Genomic DNA, 17,675 nt, shown 5'->3' with positions numbered 1-17,675 from the left:
GAGTGGATAAATACGCTGGATGCTGGCACAAAGTCCTTAGGGGTGAACTTGCTCTAATGAGATTTTAGAAGTACTAATAACAATTCTCATATTGATAGTGCGACAATATCTCTATTGAATAGATGGTTTAAATTTTGTCATCAAAATATCTACAATCACTTTTTAGTTTTCTTTTGCTGAAGACTTTTCTATTTCTTAAATGTATGTAAGAAACCTTGATTGCAGAAAGAAAGTTACATTGATATGAAAAAGAAAATTACATCAAATCAGGGGTATATACTTTACAGCTAATCATATAAATAACGGAGTGATATTTCTTTCCTTTCAATATTTTTTTCCTTCGATTTCTTTCAATTTAAATGATTACGATTACACTACGTTTACATTTTGTTTTGAATTTTTTATATAGGAAAAAAGACAAAAAAAAAAATATGAGAGGAGAAGATCAAATGATATATAGTAGTAGGAGGGAAAAGAATCCTAATTCCTACCCTATAAATAAAACAAGACAATTCCAACAACAAAAATACCACGTACCGTAAGTTGCACAAACTAGACGGTCCTGTTCATAAAAATCAAGTAAATGATTTTGTCACATAAATACAAAGGGTGAGCTGTATGTATTTATGATAAACAGGGTCAATCCCTTCTCTTCCAAGGTTTAGATTATTTTTTAATATGTTCTGTTTATACCATATTTAAAGTCTCGTATTTAGATATCGTACAAATACTCGAATGACTTAAATGTAATTATGTGATAAATAAATGAGCAAATATGTAGTAAGTGAGGAGCTCTTATTCTATAAAATGACCTCTCACCCTCATAATTAAAGGAGGCCAATTCCTAGGCCCTCTCACCCCCTCTCAAATCTCTCACTCTCAGAGCTCTCTCTCCCTCAGATAAATACATAATCAGTGTAGACGTAGCCTAAACCTTGGGTGAATCACGATACATCTTGTGTTATTTACATTTCTTGCAGATTCACAGTCGGATTTACGTTGTTCCAAAACTTCTGATTTTGTGCATCAACATGTTCAAAATATCAATACATACGTCATATGTCATTATTCAAATAGAAAAACACTTAAATAAAAAATTTATCTCCACTTATATAATTATAGGCCTATCGTTCCCATGTTAGGGGAACATTAAAAGATCTCTCCAAGGTTTGATTGGGACCATTAGACGAAATGTGGATAAATTCCTGTAGTGTAGCCACGTATCTTATATTTGATAATAAGCTACACATGTCCTGCAGAGGGCATGTTTGGCAGCACCAGGTGTCAAGTATCTCCTACCTCCCACGTTCAATATGTCTGAGAAACAAGCAACTTCTTCGTTCCTTTGGATTTGTTTCCTTTTCCCACCAGTTAGTAACATGATCAAATCCCCCAGAGTCAGCCACGACTTCACCTAATGCATGCATTTCAGATTCTGCACGGTGACACTTGTCATCGCACGATGGGATATTGTCAAAGCTCACCACCACCTTTGACATAAAACAATCCAATTATAAGTCGAGAAGCAATTTTTCCAACTGCCCACGTATCTATAAATATGCCTCCATCAACTATTTTAGTTCCAAATCATTCATCAAATCAATCTCTCCTCGAACAAAATTGAAGTTGTACGTTGACAATACCCCCTCGAGATTCTATCAGCAACAATTCGATTGTTCTCAAGCTGCCATGGAATGGTGTCCTCAAGCTGCCATGGAAGCTTACTTGCACACTCTTCAGCTGGTAATTTTCTAACACGACTTCATTTATGCAAAATATTTTCTCCTTAGTAAATTGTACCTGTTGGGCGTAAATAATCCCAACAACATATATATTCATAGCGAGTCCCAAAAGAGATGTCATGCACATACTTTTAGGGTTACGTGCAATTTACTAGTAGCTCGACAACATACCTCTCTTAAATCGACCACAGCACTCGTATCCAATTTTTTAATAAAGTTGTTCGTTTTCCTAAATTGTTTTAGTAGTTTAGGGTGCAATGTAAGAGTATGAGTATGAATTGAAAGAGCCGAGTAGTATAAATCTTTTGAATGGAATAGTCCTGTTGATAAGCCTAGTGAAATCCTTTTTCTTGTAGGATTATAAGTACAAGTCCTTGTTGTTGAGGGACTTATCTCTGTACTTTATCTTTTAAGGGTCACTTGTAATATGGATTACTTGTTCGAGTTCTATAAGAATTCTAATAGGGGAATGATTAGAACGACCATATATATGTATATGATCATAATCACTGCTCTTGCAATGTCTGCTTCTTTTGTACCAAATACCTATTGTTTGGAAAGCACTTGTGTTTGCTAAAGAGGAGAAGGTTATTAGATCAACCAGCTGCGATGGCTTCGTCTTCCATATCGGGTTCCGCAGGTTAGTGTTTCTGCAAATACATCAGTTTTCCATAAACACGTTTAATGGTAATAATTAGTTTGTTCTTGATTTATGGTGATTCAATTGGCAAACTTGTGATTAGTAATTTAGGTATATATATATATATATTCCTGTTAATCTTACATGTGGTATCAGAGTCTGGTTTACATGTTTATGAATTTAGTCTTGAAATCAAATGGTTCGAAAGCATAATAATAATAATAATAATAATAATAATAATAATAATAATAATAATAATAAAATTCCTTAAGTTGCGACCCTGAGGATTCGAAGTCGGGTTCTGGTATGTGATCTTCAGATAATGACAAAACATATTTAAACTATTACCATTGGTTTTTCTGCAAAACTATTGGTTGAGGCTGTTTTCCCAATTTGGGGTTTTGATTAGCAACTTCATCGATCAAAACATGTTCTGGGTTTTGTGATTCTCTCAACTCTTAAATCAATTTTTTCAATTTGGATAATTATCTCCGCTGCGCTGTTCCAAATTGAAATCTGCAGGAGGTATGTTTAATAATTCGTATTGTTCTGTTAAGTTTTTTAATAAAAATTAAAATTACGATAACGAAACTCACGAAGAACTAATCCTATTGAAATTATCGAAAGTAATCTGGAGACCGTGAATGATCAATCATGAATGAGACTGCAATTGCTTTATACCTTGCGAAATATATGTATGCATATCTGTCTTAGTGCACGATTTAAAATCTGGGTTTTGTTTGATTTTGTCAAAATTTCAATAACAAAACATGAAGGTCTTAATTGAATGAACATAATTAGCATGCTGATATTTCTGATTAGAGCTTATAATCAAGGCTGTATTTTTCCATATATTCAGAAAAGTTTTGTAGTTTTGGATGGTGGACTTATTGTAGAGGAAATTGTGTTTGATGCTTTGGAAACAGTTTGGCTGTTTTAAGCTTATGATTAGTAAATCGTTTTAAGTCAATGTTATGTTGCCTTCCTATAAGATTGATTTCTGTTTTGGTCTTTATGAAAAGTGGGAGCATATTATGTGATTGACTGTTTAATATCAGTTTATGTTATGAGTCATATTTGCAGTCTGAATGTGTGTGAACTTATAATCAATACTGCATTTTGGTTGTGGTTTATGAATCTCTGTTTCCATGTTTTGAAGTGTAATAGAATGATGGTCATAACGATGGATTCTCAGGTGAGGCTCTGTGATCACTCTTATAAATTGGAGAAGTTCATGTCTGAAACTGATCTCATGTTCAAGTGGAGTTTCTAGGTCGCAACATGTTATTTCACTTAATGCAGTACTGTAAGCATCACAATGATCAAGACTTAATGGATGGAAACTCTAGTAGTGGTATTACAGAACCAAAATGCATGGAATTTATATCAGCTTTAGCAGCTGGAAAGCGAGCAAGATTAATGTTGCAAATCACATCTCAAGGTGTGACACCGCTGACGGTTTCGCTGGCGGTGGCTGCAAAGTAAAGTGGAGGCGACTGATCGTGTGCAGTAACAGCGACGACGATGATCATATGGGGAAGACTGGCAAAACCCAAATTGTGGAAAATGGTCCCCCAGTGACGTCGTTGAATATGTTTATGACATTGATCCTTGTAGAATAGTGAAGCATTTCAAGAATGTTGATTTTTCCAGTTGTTGACTGCAAGGTTGAAGATCACTTGAAACTTTTGAAGGTTATGAAACTCAACCCAAATCGGAGCACAGTGGTAGAAAACAAAAAACCAAAACTAAGGACATCAATTGCATGATCATAAAAGCACAAAACAGTAAATTTGACAGCAATTAATAATTCAAACAAAAAACCACCATGTATACAAGCTAGGATGTCAAAGAGAATTAGAAAACACCTCATTTAGTAATAGGTAAATCAAAGTCAAATTGCAGGTTGAGCAGACCAATAATGGAAACATTTGTACTTAATCATGTCAAGAGAACTTCACAACTTCATAACTTGAAAGCTGTAAAAATATTAATTGCTGATAACAAAACATGACATGAAATGAACTTCATTAATAATGGACGACGACAGAATGTAACAAGATGTACCTCTAATTGAACCGACTTTCTAGCATTTAAAGATTTTTACGCTAAATGTAACTTAATTGAGAATTGGCTAAGGAATATTAACTTCAAATGACAGTTCATTCAGATATAAGTGATTGAAAGTAACAAGATGTACCACTTGTTAATTGTTATCCTTCATCGTATGGCATCCACCTGTAGCAAACCAAAACATGAATACAAATCTAAAACATTATGAGTAGGATGACACGATGCTCATTAAAAACAAAGGATATCAAAAGAAGCGGAAACAAAGAACTTCTTCAAAAAGCCCTAAAAACAAATCAAATTATGACAGTTTAGCTGCTTTTCTTACATTGTCAACAAGCTTTCAGTTGAAAACTCTCTCTAAAATTGGTGTGGACCACCAATAGGCAATTTGGAAACGACTATTTGCACCTAACAACAAGTGATCCGGTCAATATATATTAAAAGGAATATACTATTTCCCACCTTTCTAGTATGAAAATCGCAGCTTAAACCCTTATAGAATAAACAAGAAACTCTGTCAAATAAAACACAGTAGTTAAATTACAACTTAAACTGAAAAAAAAATAAAAATAAAAAAACCCAAAACAGTAGACAGATAGAAATTGAGGTGTGTGTGATGTGTAGAAAATATTGAAATAATATTGTAAAAAAAAAATGTGGGAGAAGTAATTTAAGGTGTGTGAACATAATTTTTTTTTAATTTTTAAATAATTTTTTTCTTTTTATAAGAAAATTATAAAATATGTTTCCCCGTGCTTTTTTCCTTGTTAATAGCATTATGTGCTATAATAAACTTCCTAATATGCTATTAAATGATGTAAAGAGCTATTTAATAACATTTTCAGTGAAAACGCTATGAATAAGTGCAATGGAAGGTAAGTTTTGTTGTAGTGACGGGCAACTGCAAATCCCACAGATACAAGAGATTGCATGTAACATTTGAAAATTAAAAATCTTGTATATATTTTCCTTTTCTTTTTCCTTTATAAAGAAAAGAAACAAAAAGAAATTGGATACTAAGAGCAATTCCACCCCTAAAAAATGCGTTGGCTGGTAGCCCATTTAATCCACTCAAATGAATAGTAAATGACTCTGTTTGTGCCATACTTGACTAATCCCGGAACTAATGAGCACCGATCAACGTTATACCGTTAAGGACCCAGAAGAGTTTCCCTCCAACTAGGAGGCCAATCACAGCGCGACACGTGTCGACATCAGAAGCCAATCATAGCGCAACACGTGTCAACATCAGAAGCCAATCACAACACGACACGTGTCAATGTCAGAATGAAACTAGAAACTCTCTTCTATAAATAGAGATCATTCTCTCACAATATTTCCTAATGTCATTTGTACTAAATCATTCACTAGTATTCACAAAAAGAGAGCTTGAACCTATATACTTGTGTAAACCCTTCACAATTAATGAGAACTCCTCTACTTCGTGTACGTAGCCAATCTGGGTAAACCACGTACATCTTGTGTTTGTTTCCCTGTCCCTATCCATTTACATATTTATCCACACTAGTGACCTGAGCAATCTAGCGAAGGTCACAAACTTAACATTTTCTGTTGTACCAGAGTCCTCACTGATTTTGTGCATCAACATTTGGCGCTGTATGTGGGAATGACACTTATTCTCACTCTCTTCAGCTTTGTTAAGCTGGTTTCCACCATTCATACACTCTCTTTTGACCAGGCATCCCTCTCCAACATGGGGAGCGAAGGAAGCCACAGCACACAGAATGACACCCCTCTTGCACCTAGTGCGAAGCAACGAAAGAAGGAAGGAAAGAAGGTTGCTCTTCAAGCTAAAGTCGATGAGCTAGAATCTCAAAACAACAAGATAGCAATGAAGAATGAGGTCCTCCATGAGCAGTATGAGAAGCTTTTTAAGATGCTCCACGAAACTAGGCGTACTCAAACACGCGAACTCGTTACCCCTGTGGACATCAACCATCATCTGGATGCCTCCCAACAAGGAGGGTCACCTTCCTTCGACATGGGTATCCCCGATAAGTAGCGAGTTAATCATCAAAACATTGATCAATATGAGACTTCTCTCAACCCAGCTGCTTCGACACGAAGCAAGAGAAGTGGAGGAAGACATCTCCTTGCAGAAAGGTTGGAAGGATCGAAAGCCGTTTATTGTGACTGCCGAGACTTCCTAAAGCAACGTCAAGAGAATCCCATCCACATAAGCTCGAAGATCAATGACCCAAGGGTTTCTGAAAGACTCGGTCCCCTCTCATGTCCCAGGCCAGCTACCAATTTGGGGAAGGGGCAACAAGTCCTAGAGAAACATGAAGGTATAGGGGACTAGAGAAACATGAAGGTATAGGGGACTTAGAGATGTTTTGATAGACATACCTTGAAAGTCAGTACGGCGAGTCCAGGGAAAAATCACATGCTCCTGATCAAACCTTCCTACTTCCAAGAGGAGATGGAGATTTACGAAAGAAAGCTCTAGTGGTACATGACTCCACTCAGGACCCTCTTGTCCTACAGCTTCTTAAGGAAGTAAACAAGTTGAAGGCCAAACGACAAGCTGAGATACCTGATTGGAACCAACCTAGGCCTGGCCCTCTTACAAGGAGGATCCTCGACACCCCCTCCAAGCAAAGACAAAGCAGAAGCTTAGCTTGCGACTCTATATTGGAAAGGAGGACCCGATTGAACACCTTAACCTCTTCGAGTCCACCATGGCATACCGGATGCATATCGACGAAGAGCGATGTCTTCTCTTCCCCTCTACCCTTTCTGGCGGAGCTCTAAACTAGTATTGCAGTCTTCCACCTGAGACGGTAGACTCATTTGAGGAATTAAGGAAACTGTTTGTTTCTCAACACATTTTCCAGACCGATCGCTTGCATTCTGCAAATGACTTGTACATTATTCGCCAGAAGCCGAACAAGTCACTACGAGAGTATGCCGGTCGCTTCAGCCATGAGTATTCTCACTGCGCTGAGGCAGATGACAAAACCGCCCTCAAGGCCTTCACGGCAGGCCTACGTGATTGTTTCTTCAAGTACATGATCAATGCCAACACTTGGAAGACTTACTCTAAGATGATGGCACAGGCTTACAACCATGCCTTCGTCGAGGCAAGGACATATCAAGGGAAACCCCCCACAGCCACCTCTTATCAGCAAGTAGGGAGTGGAAACCAGATCCAACCAAATGAGAAGACCTCGACCTTCCAAACGGCAGCGGTGCCTCCCCCTGCCTTACTTAATACTTTGCCAAGTCAACAGACATATCAATCTCAGGGTAAAAGGAAAGATTTCCATCCTCACCAGTCTCATTTTAGTAAAAGGAGTAAGGCACACTACCATGATAACCAAGGGTATCACCACGATAATCCCCGACCCCAGGCAGTCAACACAGTGGGTCAAGCACGTGTCAGGACAGCCCCTACCCCGAGGTATGAGGCATACACACCTTTGAACGCCACATGTGTGGCCATTTACCCCAGCATAGCACACCTGATACCGAAGCCAAAGCTGAGGCACCCGGATTACAAGTCCACGAAGAACACGAGCACATTTTGCTGCTACCACGAGTATAACGGTCATGACGGCGAGAAGTGTATCACCTTTCATGATCATATTGAAGCTTTGGCACGTGAAGGAAAAATTGATCAATTCCTCATTCACCCTCCAAGGGGTAACCGTAACCAACACCATGTGAATGTGATATATTCCATAAGTGGTAGCACAACCATATCTAAATCTTGCAACAGGGCCATGAAAAATAGTGAACGAGCTTTAAGGTCTGGCCACCTAGTGTTTCACGTGGAAGACATCAAAGAAGGCAAGCATCAAAAGCCTAACTGGGATCCAATATGTTTCTACCCTGAGAAAGAAAGAGGTATCATCTACCCTCACAACAACCCATAGATCGTGGAAGCTCACATAGCCAACTTTGAAGTACGACGAATCCTGGTAGACACGGGGGCTTCGATCAATATCATGTTTGCCGAAGCTTTCAGGGTACTTAATGTAGCTGAACACTTGCTCGATCGCTCAATTTCCCTTCTGATAAGCTTCTCCGGTGATATCGTGCAACCTTTGGGGAGCATACACTTACCTTTCACCATTGGTACAGGCCCTTACACAGCTACCATTACCACTAACTTCCTGGTGGTTGATTGCCCAACAACATACAATGTCATCTTGGGACGCACATGCATCAATGATCTCAAAGCCATGGTATCCACACATATGTTGTTGATGAAATTTCCAACCCCCTATGGCAATGGTTACATCAGAGGAGATCAACTTAGTGCACGATCATGTTACAACACTTCGGTCAAGCAACATCACCTGCATGTGCCCAAGGAAACCCTTTCTATACATGACCAAGTCATAAAGACCAGCCCAGACGAAGCCAACTTGGATCTTCACGGTGGCAATAGTCAACCCGATGATCCTCGAGATGACTCTTTCACCCAACAAGCACAACCTGTTGAAGAGTTGAAGAATGTCTCTATCTCAAAAGATTATCCGGATCGCATGGTGAAGATTGGCACCACCTTGTCACCACCCATTCGGTTGGCATTGATCTCTTTTTTGCAAGAGAACACTGAGATCTTCGCCTGGTCATACGAGGACATGCCAGGCATCTCTCCCAATATCATCTGTCATCGCTTAAGTATTGACCCCAAGACCAAGCCAGTGAGACAGAAGCGAAAATCCTATGACGCTGAACGGTACAAGGCAATGAAGGCAGAAGTTGAAAAACTCAAAGGCATAAGCTTCGTCCGCGAAGTCAATTATCCAACGTGGGTAGCAAATGTTGTCCTTGTTAAGAAGAATCCGACCAAGGAAAGTCTCCTGCTCCAAAAGGTCTTGTGGAGCATGTGTGTCGATTACACCGACCTAAACAAAGGATGCCCAAAGGATAGCTTTCCTCTTCCTCTCATAGACAAACTTATAGACTCTATAACAGGGTGTGAACTCCTAAGCTTCATGGATGCTTACTCAGGATACAACCAAATCCTCATAAACCCTCCGGACCAATAACACACAGCCTTCACTACTGACAGGGGACTATATTGCTATAAAGTCATGCCCTTCGGCCTAAAGAATGCAGGAGCGACTTATCAGAGACTGGTCAATTCAATGTTCGCCGAATAGATTGGGAAGAGCATGGAAGTTTACGTTGATGATATGCTAGTCAAGAGCAAACATGCTTTCACCATTTTGAAGAGGTATCGAATGAGGTTGAACCCCAACAAATGTGACTTCGGCGTAGGCTCTGGCAAATTCTTAGGCTTCATGATAAGCCAACGAGGCATTGAGGCTAATCCTGAGAAGATCAAATCAATTCTCGACATGAAGGAATCGATAACTTCAAAAGACATCCAAAACCTTACTGGCAAGGTGGCAGCCTTAACTAGGTTCATCTCTAAGGCCACAGACAGATGTGCTCCTTTCTTCAAAGCACTTATGGGAAGTAAGAAGTACATTAAATGGACTGATGAATGTGATGAGGTATTCAAGAACCTCAAAGACTACATGAGTAAAGCCCATCTGATCTCCAAACTTGAGGTTAGTGACACTCTCATTATCTATCTGTCGGTATTGGCTTCAGCAGTAAGTTACGTTCTCATTTGAAATTATGGTAATGTCGAACGGTCTGTCTACTACGCTAGTAAGGCCTTACAAGATGCAGAGACACGATACTCCAACATTGAGAAATTGGCTCTAGCATTGGTCATGTCTGCTAAAAAACTTCGCCCTTACTTCCAAGCACACTCCATCATCATGCTTACCGATCATCATCTTCGACAGATACTCCAAAGCTTCACTTGCAAAGCTTCACCTACAAAGCTTCACTTGCAAAGCTTCACCTACAAAGCTTCAATGCAGGGTATACAAATACCGTCTCCGAACAACCGCCACTTCAACCCATACATGGATTCAATTTGAAGTCTCCAACCAACAGACTCTATTGACCGAAGACTTGAAGGACTACACTATACACCATATATTGGGCCTCAACTAGGCCTCATGAAAATACTTGGGGGACATAGCCCATTATCTATGTACTGAGAAGCGAGCCCTTATTCTATAAAAGGGATTCCCTCACTTTCATTAGAGAGCACTCATGAAAAATATTTGAGGGACTTAGCTCATCATTTATGTATTGAGGAGCGAGCCCTTATTCTATAAAAGGGACTCCCTCACCATCATTAGAGAGCATCGCTGCCTACTGAGCAACCGCCTCGCCATGAGCATCAACTCTAGCCTATTATTCATGTACTGAGGAGCGAGCCCTTATTTTATAAAAGGGACTTCCTTACCTTCATTAGAGAGCAACGCCGTCAGCTGAGCAACCGCCTCGCTGCGAGCATCACTCTAGCCCATCATTTATGTATTGAGGATCGAGCCCTTATTCTATAAAAGGGACTCCCTCACCTTCAACGCCACAAGCCGAGCCAACCAAGGCAACATAAGTCACGAGCCGAGTAGCCTCGCATCATATGCTACTTCTAGTTGAGCATCATTTCAGATTGAGCTGCCTCATATCGAACATTAGTTCAAGACAACATCTAGTTACTTCGGCCTACACATGGACTGAATTTCAAGTCTCTAGCCAAAAGACTCTCTTAACTAAAAACTTGGGGGACTACTATTTATACCATATTTAGGGCATCGTATTTAGATCTCGTACAAATACTCGGAGGACTTAAATGTAATTATGTGATAAAGGAATGGGCAAATATGTAATAAGTGATGAGTCCTTATTCTATAAAAGGACCCCTCACCCTCACAATTGGGAGAGGTCAATTCCTAGGCCCTCTCACCCTCTCTCAAAGCTCTCACTCTCAAAGCTCTCTCTCCGTCAAATAAATACATAATTAGTGTGGACGTAACCCAAACCTTGGGGTGAAACACAATACATCTTGTGTTATTTACATTTCTTGCAAATTCACGGTCGGATTTATGTTGTTCCAAGACCTCCGGTTTTGTGCATCAACATCTTTAATTTTGTATGATTTAGTTAACATAGACTGATTTGATGTGTTTTAACTTATATTTGATGTTGCAAACTTTGAGTTTTTGTTGCGTATTTGCATAATTGGTCCAATAGTCTGCTTATTTTCTCTGTTGCATATGTTCGATATTATCTTTTATAGAGAATTACAAAGAAACGACTATAATTGTAATAAAGCTTGATAACGGTGATATTCTTATTGTGTCTTATTCTAGTAGGACACGATGTGATGAATTGAATACTTATATAGGTAAGGGTTTTCTTGAACACTCTTTCTAATTTAGTATAACATTTCTTATTAGTGGTTTTGTAACATTGTTTCTTATTTAATTTAACATTGTTTCCAATTCATTTATTACTTTTCAAATCTGTCAAGTTACTGTATTTATATGTATTATTTTGTCTTTTTAGTATCGGACATTGTTTACAAACTATAATCTATAAATGTCAGAAAGGCCTTAATGTTTGCCAAGTTGGATTTGGTTGATGACATGATAAAAACGAACTTTCCTCCAACATTAAGCATCTTTATACCATAAGAGTTATAGGCAAACAAAAGATCTTTGTCTGGAACTTTATGTGCAATCTTCATAACAGAATCAATAGACTTTAATTCAACAAAGAGAACTAATTGACAATAGTAGCCACCATTCAAAGAAGTCGTTGGATGTCCAAAGAGTGATAATTTTGGACAATTTAAAATTGGTAATAAATGACAAATAAATTTGTAAATGATACTGAGTTTAATTTGCACAAAAAACAAGTAAAATGAGATTACTGAGATTCTCTTATTGATACGAGAGAGATGAGGTTCCGTTCCCTGCAAAGAAAAACCCTCATCCTTCATCTCCAATATGGAGCTTCCGCTCCCTGCAATTTGGTCTCCAAAGTCAGGCCGAACTTTGCTTACTCAATCTCGCGTGAACCGATTGTTGTACCCGATTGCAAAACCACTCTCTTCCACGCGCATTTTGATTTCGGCGTCGGCGGTGATGAATGGCGTGACCAGGTGCAAAACCACTCTCTTCCACGCGCATTTTGATTCCGGCGTCGACGAGGACGAACAGCGTGACCGGGTTCTGCAACGGATAAGAGTTTACTAACCGATTAGGCCCTTGGATCTCCCCGAATACAAATTTGATTTCAGAATGGCTGTCGGTGTCAACGGTGAGATCACCGTTGAGATGGTGGAGAAGTTGGTTGAGACTTACAGCACTATGTTTGTGGACATTCAGGCTCTGATTCGAGCTTTCGACGGAGTCGACGGGACTGTGAAGCTTGTGGGTTTGAAGGAGATAGGCTTCACCTAGCTCCACAGAGATGAGGGAGAGTGAGAGAGAGAGTCCACGGTGGTGGTGGTGTGTCATCGGTGGTGTGTAGATGGGTGCGTTGGGTGTACTGTTGGGGAGAGAATCCGAGAGTGAAAGAGTGAGAAAGAAGAGTGACCTAAGAGAGTGAGGGAGTGAGAGATCCGAGAGAGACTTGGGAAAGGATTTCTGGGTTTGGGTTTTTCTGCTTTTTTTATTTTTATTTTTTAGGGTAAAAGACTGTTTACTACCCACATGTTTTGTGGTTTTCAACATTTAGTACATCAAGTTTTTTTTCATCTCAGATTCATACCTAAAGTGTAAATTTTGTGATAGTCTCATATATCCGTTAGTCAAACTATTAAATTTGCCGTTAATTATGATGTGGCGCTATGACTGGGCGCCACGTGTCATCCACGTTTTTTTTTTCTTTTCTTCTTTCTTCTACAATTTTTCTTCTTCCTCCTTCTCCTTCTTCCTTCCCTTTCTTCTCCTTCTTCCTTCTTCTTCCTTCTCCTTCTTCTTCTTCTTCTTCTTCTTTTTCCTCCGAATCTGGGGAAGTTTTTTTTTTTTTTTTTTTTTTTTTTTTTTTTTTTTTTTTTTTTAAGGAAGATGAAGAAGAAGGAAGAAGGAAGAAGGAAGAAGGAGAAGAAGGGGAAGGAAGAAGGAGGAAGGAAGAAGGAGAAGAAGAAGGAAGAAAAAAAAAGTTGCAGTCAGAGGAAGAAGAAGAAGAAGAAGAAGGAAGAAGAAGGTGGAAGGAGGAAAGAGGAAAAAGAAGAAAGAAGAAAGAAAAAAAAAACCTTCATCTTCCCCAAATTCGGATGAAGAAAAAGGAAGAAGAAGAAGAAAGGGAAGGAAGAAGAAGGAGAAAAATGAGGAAGAAAAAAAAAAAAAAAACCTTCATCTTCCCCAAATTCGGAGGAAGAAGAAGAACTTCCTTCCCCTTCTTCTCCTTCTTCCTTCTTCTTCCTTCTCCTTCTCCTTCTTCTTCTTCTTCCTCCGAATCTGGGGAAGTTCTTTTTTTTTTTTTTTGAGGAAGATGAGGAAGAAGGAGAAGAAGGGGAAGGAAGAAGGAGGAAGAAAAAAGGAGAAGAAGAAGGAAGAAAAAAATAAAAGTTGCAGTCGGAGGAAGAAGAAGAAGAAGGAAGAAGAAGGAGGAAGGAGGAAGGAGGAAGAAGAAGAAAGAAGAAAGAAAAAAAAAACCTTCATCTTCCCCAGATTCGGATGAAGAAGAAGGAAGAAGAAGAAGAAGGGGAAGGAAGAAGAAGGAGAAGAAGGAGAAGAAGGAGGAAGAAAAAAAAAACTTTCATCTTCCACTGATTCGAAGAAGAAGAAGAAGAAGAAGAAGAAGAAGAAGAAGAAGAAGAAGAAGAAGAAGAAGAAGAAGAAGAAGAAGAAGAAGAAGAAAGGGAAGGAAGAAGGAGGAAGGAAGAAGGAGGAGAAAGAAAAAAAAAGTTGCAGAAGAAGGAAGAAGAAGAAAGAAGAAAAAAAAACGTGGATGACAAGTGACACCCAATCATGGCGCCACGTCACAATTAACGGCAGATTTAACAGTTTGACTAACGGATGTATGAGACTGTCCTAAAATTTACACTTTAGGTATGAATCTGAGACGAAAAAAATTTGATGTACTAAATGTTGAAAATTACAAAACATGAGGGTAGTAAACAGTCTTTTACCCTATTATATATATATATATATATATATATATATATTTTAATAGGGTTAATATTATAATATTTTTAATATATAAAAAATTATTTTTTTTGCCACATGGTAGCCACATCAGCATTTAACAGACTAATAGATGAAAAATCTAACGGACGTATTATTTTGAAATAAAATAGTACGTAAGGTATGAAAGTAAAATGTTTTCAAATATGTTGTATGAAGTTGTAATAGACCTCAAACCTGATGGGTTATTATATAATTTACTCAAAAGAAAATTACATCAAATCAAGGGCATAAACTTTACAGCTAATCATATAAATAAATAAGTAGAATTCTCTCTCATTTTAATCTCTTTTTCCTTCCATTCCTTCCTATTTAAACAGTTACGTGATAGGATTTTTACTACTCATGTGAACGGGCTTAAATCTCCTATTTTACTTGCAAGAATCACAAGGTTATTGTAGTATAAACGGATTTCGCAAGGTCGTCTCCACAGAGATTATTAAATAATTCGAACTAATCAGATTCCATTTAATTATTGTAAAGTAGAAATTGAAGTGATTGATTTTATAACCTAATTAAAATAAAAACGAAATTAATGAATTAAAATAAACAATCTGCAATATTAGAGCTAGAGAAAAGAAAACAGTTTTGGGAGAATAAAATTAAGAAAGCACTAGGGTTCCACCATCACCTAGCAATCCTATGAATTTTTACCCATTACTTATGATCTATACATGTCACTTTGAAGGTTAGATTTTCCTAATTCATATTCTACTTGGACCCTCCAACATAGAACGTATATCTAACATGCAACCCGTCCGGACGTTCGGATCAAATCTGAACATGAAAGACTCATTATGCTTTATGAAAATCCTTTGAAAAACCATGCAATCCTTAAGACGTGATATTCATCCTAAGTGAAATTACAATTATTAATCACAAGAAGCCAGTGTCAATTTCAGGGAACCTTCCGACCAAAATTGCATCAAATTACTTTTCTAAAGATCCTAATGGTGATCAGGCATTAAGACAATTAGATAGTTTTTATCTCGATGATTAACAATTCAAAATATGCATGCAATCAATCATAAGCAATTAAATAAAAATCACATATTCATGCTAAGGCTCAAGGTTTCGCCCTAGCAAAAGAAATTAGTTCTGCATATTCATAATTGGAATCGTAGAAAATATTATTAAGAAAAGGATTGAAAACACCTTCAAGTAGAAAATCTCCAAAACTCTAGCACTTCTCTCTATCTCCAAAATTGCATAAAAGAAAGCGTTCCCAAAAACTGTAGGTGGCCAAGCAATATATTTGCTAAGCCTCCAACACAAACCCTAGGAAACTAAAATTAATTTAAATCCCCCTAAAACTTAGGAAACATAACCCTAAATTAAATGATAAAATTCGTCTAAAAGCTGAATAGCCACGTTTTGACCCATAAGCTGCTCCAAAACTGGCCAAATATAGCTGGATTTAATGTTTGGAATATTCTGAACACTTTTCCAGAAGACCACGAACCCATCCGAGGTCATCTTGGGCTCCAAAAACGCAATTTAAGCCCAAAAACGTCATTTTCCAACACTGCGCACTGCTTCTTTATTTTATCGCCAGAAAATAACCGCTTGGTGGAAAAATCCCAAATTTTGATACGATCAAGCTAAGTGACTCACGAACGTCCTCCAACTAGAATTACTCCAAAATTCGTCCATTTGATTCTATTTTGCTCCAGAGGAAGTCGAAAGTCAGATATTGAAAATACAATTCAAAGTATCAAAATTCTTCCAATATATTAACCAAAATATACTAAGATTAGGGTAAAATATATAATATAAAATATACTCATCAAATACCCCCAAACTTAGCTTTTTGCTTGTCCTCAAGCAAAACAAGACTCAAACAAAAATAAAAACTTAACAAACTAGACAACTAGCTAAAATTAAATGACAAAAATTTTCACCTTCAAAGTTGCAATCCATAGCAAATTTTAAAAACTAGAACATTTTTTCAAAAGTTCCAACCAATCCCACCACAGAGTCTAAACCATTTAGAATCAATTAGAAAAGAATTCACAAACTTCCTTTGGTGTAAAGTGAACCACATAGTTAAGGAGACTCGACTAAAACTCTTACCTCTCATCGTTCTTTATTTCACACATACTAACTTTAAATATAACTATTTTTCATTTTCTTTTTTTTCTTTTCAATTTTTTTTTTTCAGTAATAGTAGTGGTCGTGCAATGTCGGTTTACTTAAGCTTTCGATCCAACCCATGTAACGAGCTTTAGGTCAATGACTCCCAAACCACTAGGGCTTTAGGGCACTAGGTGTAGAACACCCCTAAGGACTTATTAACCCGAGCTGAAAAGGCTACGAAACCAACTAATCACCCTGCCCCATGCCAAAACTCTACCGTTTGACGCGAGAATCACTGCTGATTAGGCAGGACTGGCCCGGTTACTAGGCAAAACCTCGGGTGAGACAATTATTACTTTATTCACAATAATAACTGACTTTACTTAAAACAAAAATTAAAAATAAACTTAGACTAAAAGCAAGTGTTTCAATCTCACTCCCCACAAACCATGTTGGTGTGATGTGCAAAGTTCAAAGTATAATTCATGAATTAGTGTCTAAGCAACGATAAATAGAAAAAACTCTACTGTGGGATTAATCTTTACCATGTCCATTTGTTCTAACGTTTAAAATAATCTATGGATATTAACTTAAAAAGAATGAAATTTTTTAATGTAAACTGACACAAAAATTAAAAACCTAAAATGTTATTTTCCTACCCCCAAACTTATTTTACACTTTGTCCTTAAGGTGTGGAAAATAAATAGAAACTAAAAAATAAAAAATAAAAAAAAAGAAACAAAAAACAAAACTGGAAAAGACAAAGGAAAACAGAAAAGAAACAAAGAAATTAAAATAAACAAATAATAGAACAAATAGAAAAAAAAAGAAAAAGAAGCACCTGGATTCGAACTCAGGACCTAGGGCTGTGTGAAGACGCGCTGACCAACACGGACAGTGTCAAACTTGTGTCAACTTGCGCAACAGCTGCTATAGAAACAGATGTAACAGCTGCATTTGTCATTTGAAAACACGCATAGGATTCCCTGCTTTGAATGGCATGCAGCTGGCATGCAATTTGAAAAGTGGCGTGCAACTGGCTCAGTCTTCTGTCAGTCATCAAACACAGAGCCCAACGGCTCTCTCCCCTCTTAAATTCAC

The 17,675-nt window shown here is 37.8% G+C and overlaps 1 long non-coding RNA gene across 1 annotated transcript; it reads left to right on the top strand.

Annotated features, from left to right (window-relative positions):
* The first annotated feature begins 1,551 nt into the window (after positions 1-1,551).
* Positions 1,552-4,034, top strand: LOC108169618 (uncharacterized). Its single transcript, XR_001785944.3, has 2 exons — positions 1,552-2,382; positions 3,578-4,034. It is a non-coding gene; the product is annotated as an uncharacterized lncRNA (long non-coding RNA).
* The last annotated feature ends 13,641 nt before the right edge of the window (positions 4,035-17,675 follow it).

Source organism: Malus domestica, chromosome 05 (genome assembly GCF_042453785.1).
Source record: "Malus domestica chromosome 05, GDT2T_hap1".
Taxonomy (NCBI): domain Eukaryota; kingdom Viridiplantae; phylum Streptophyta; class Magnoliopsida; order Rosales; family Rosaceae; genus Malus; species Malus domestica.
The sequence above is the reverse complement of the archived record's forward strand: the minus strand, read 5'-3'. Positions and strand labels throughout refer to the sequence as shown.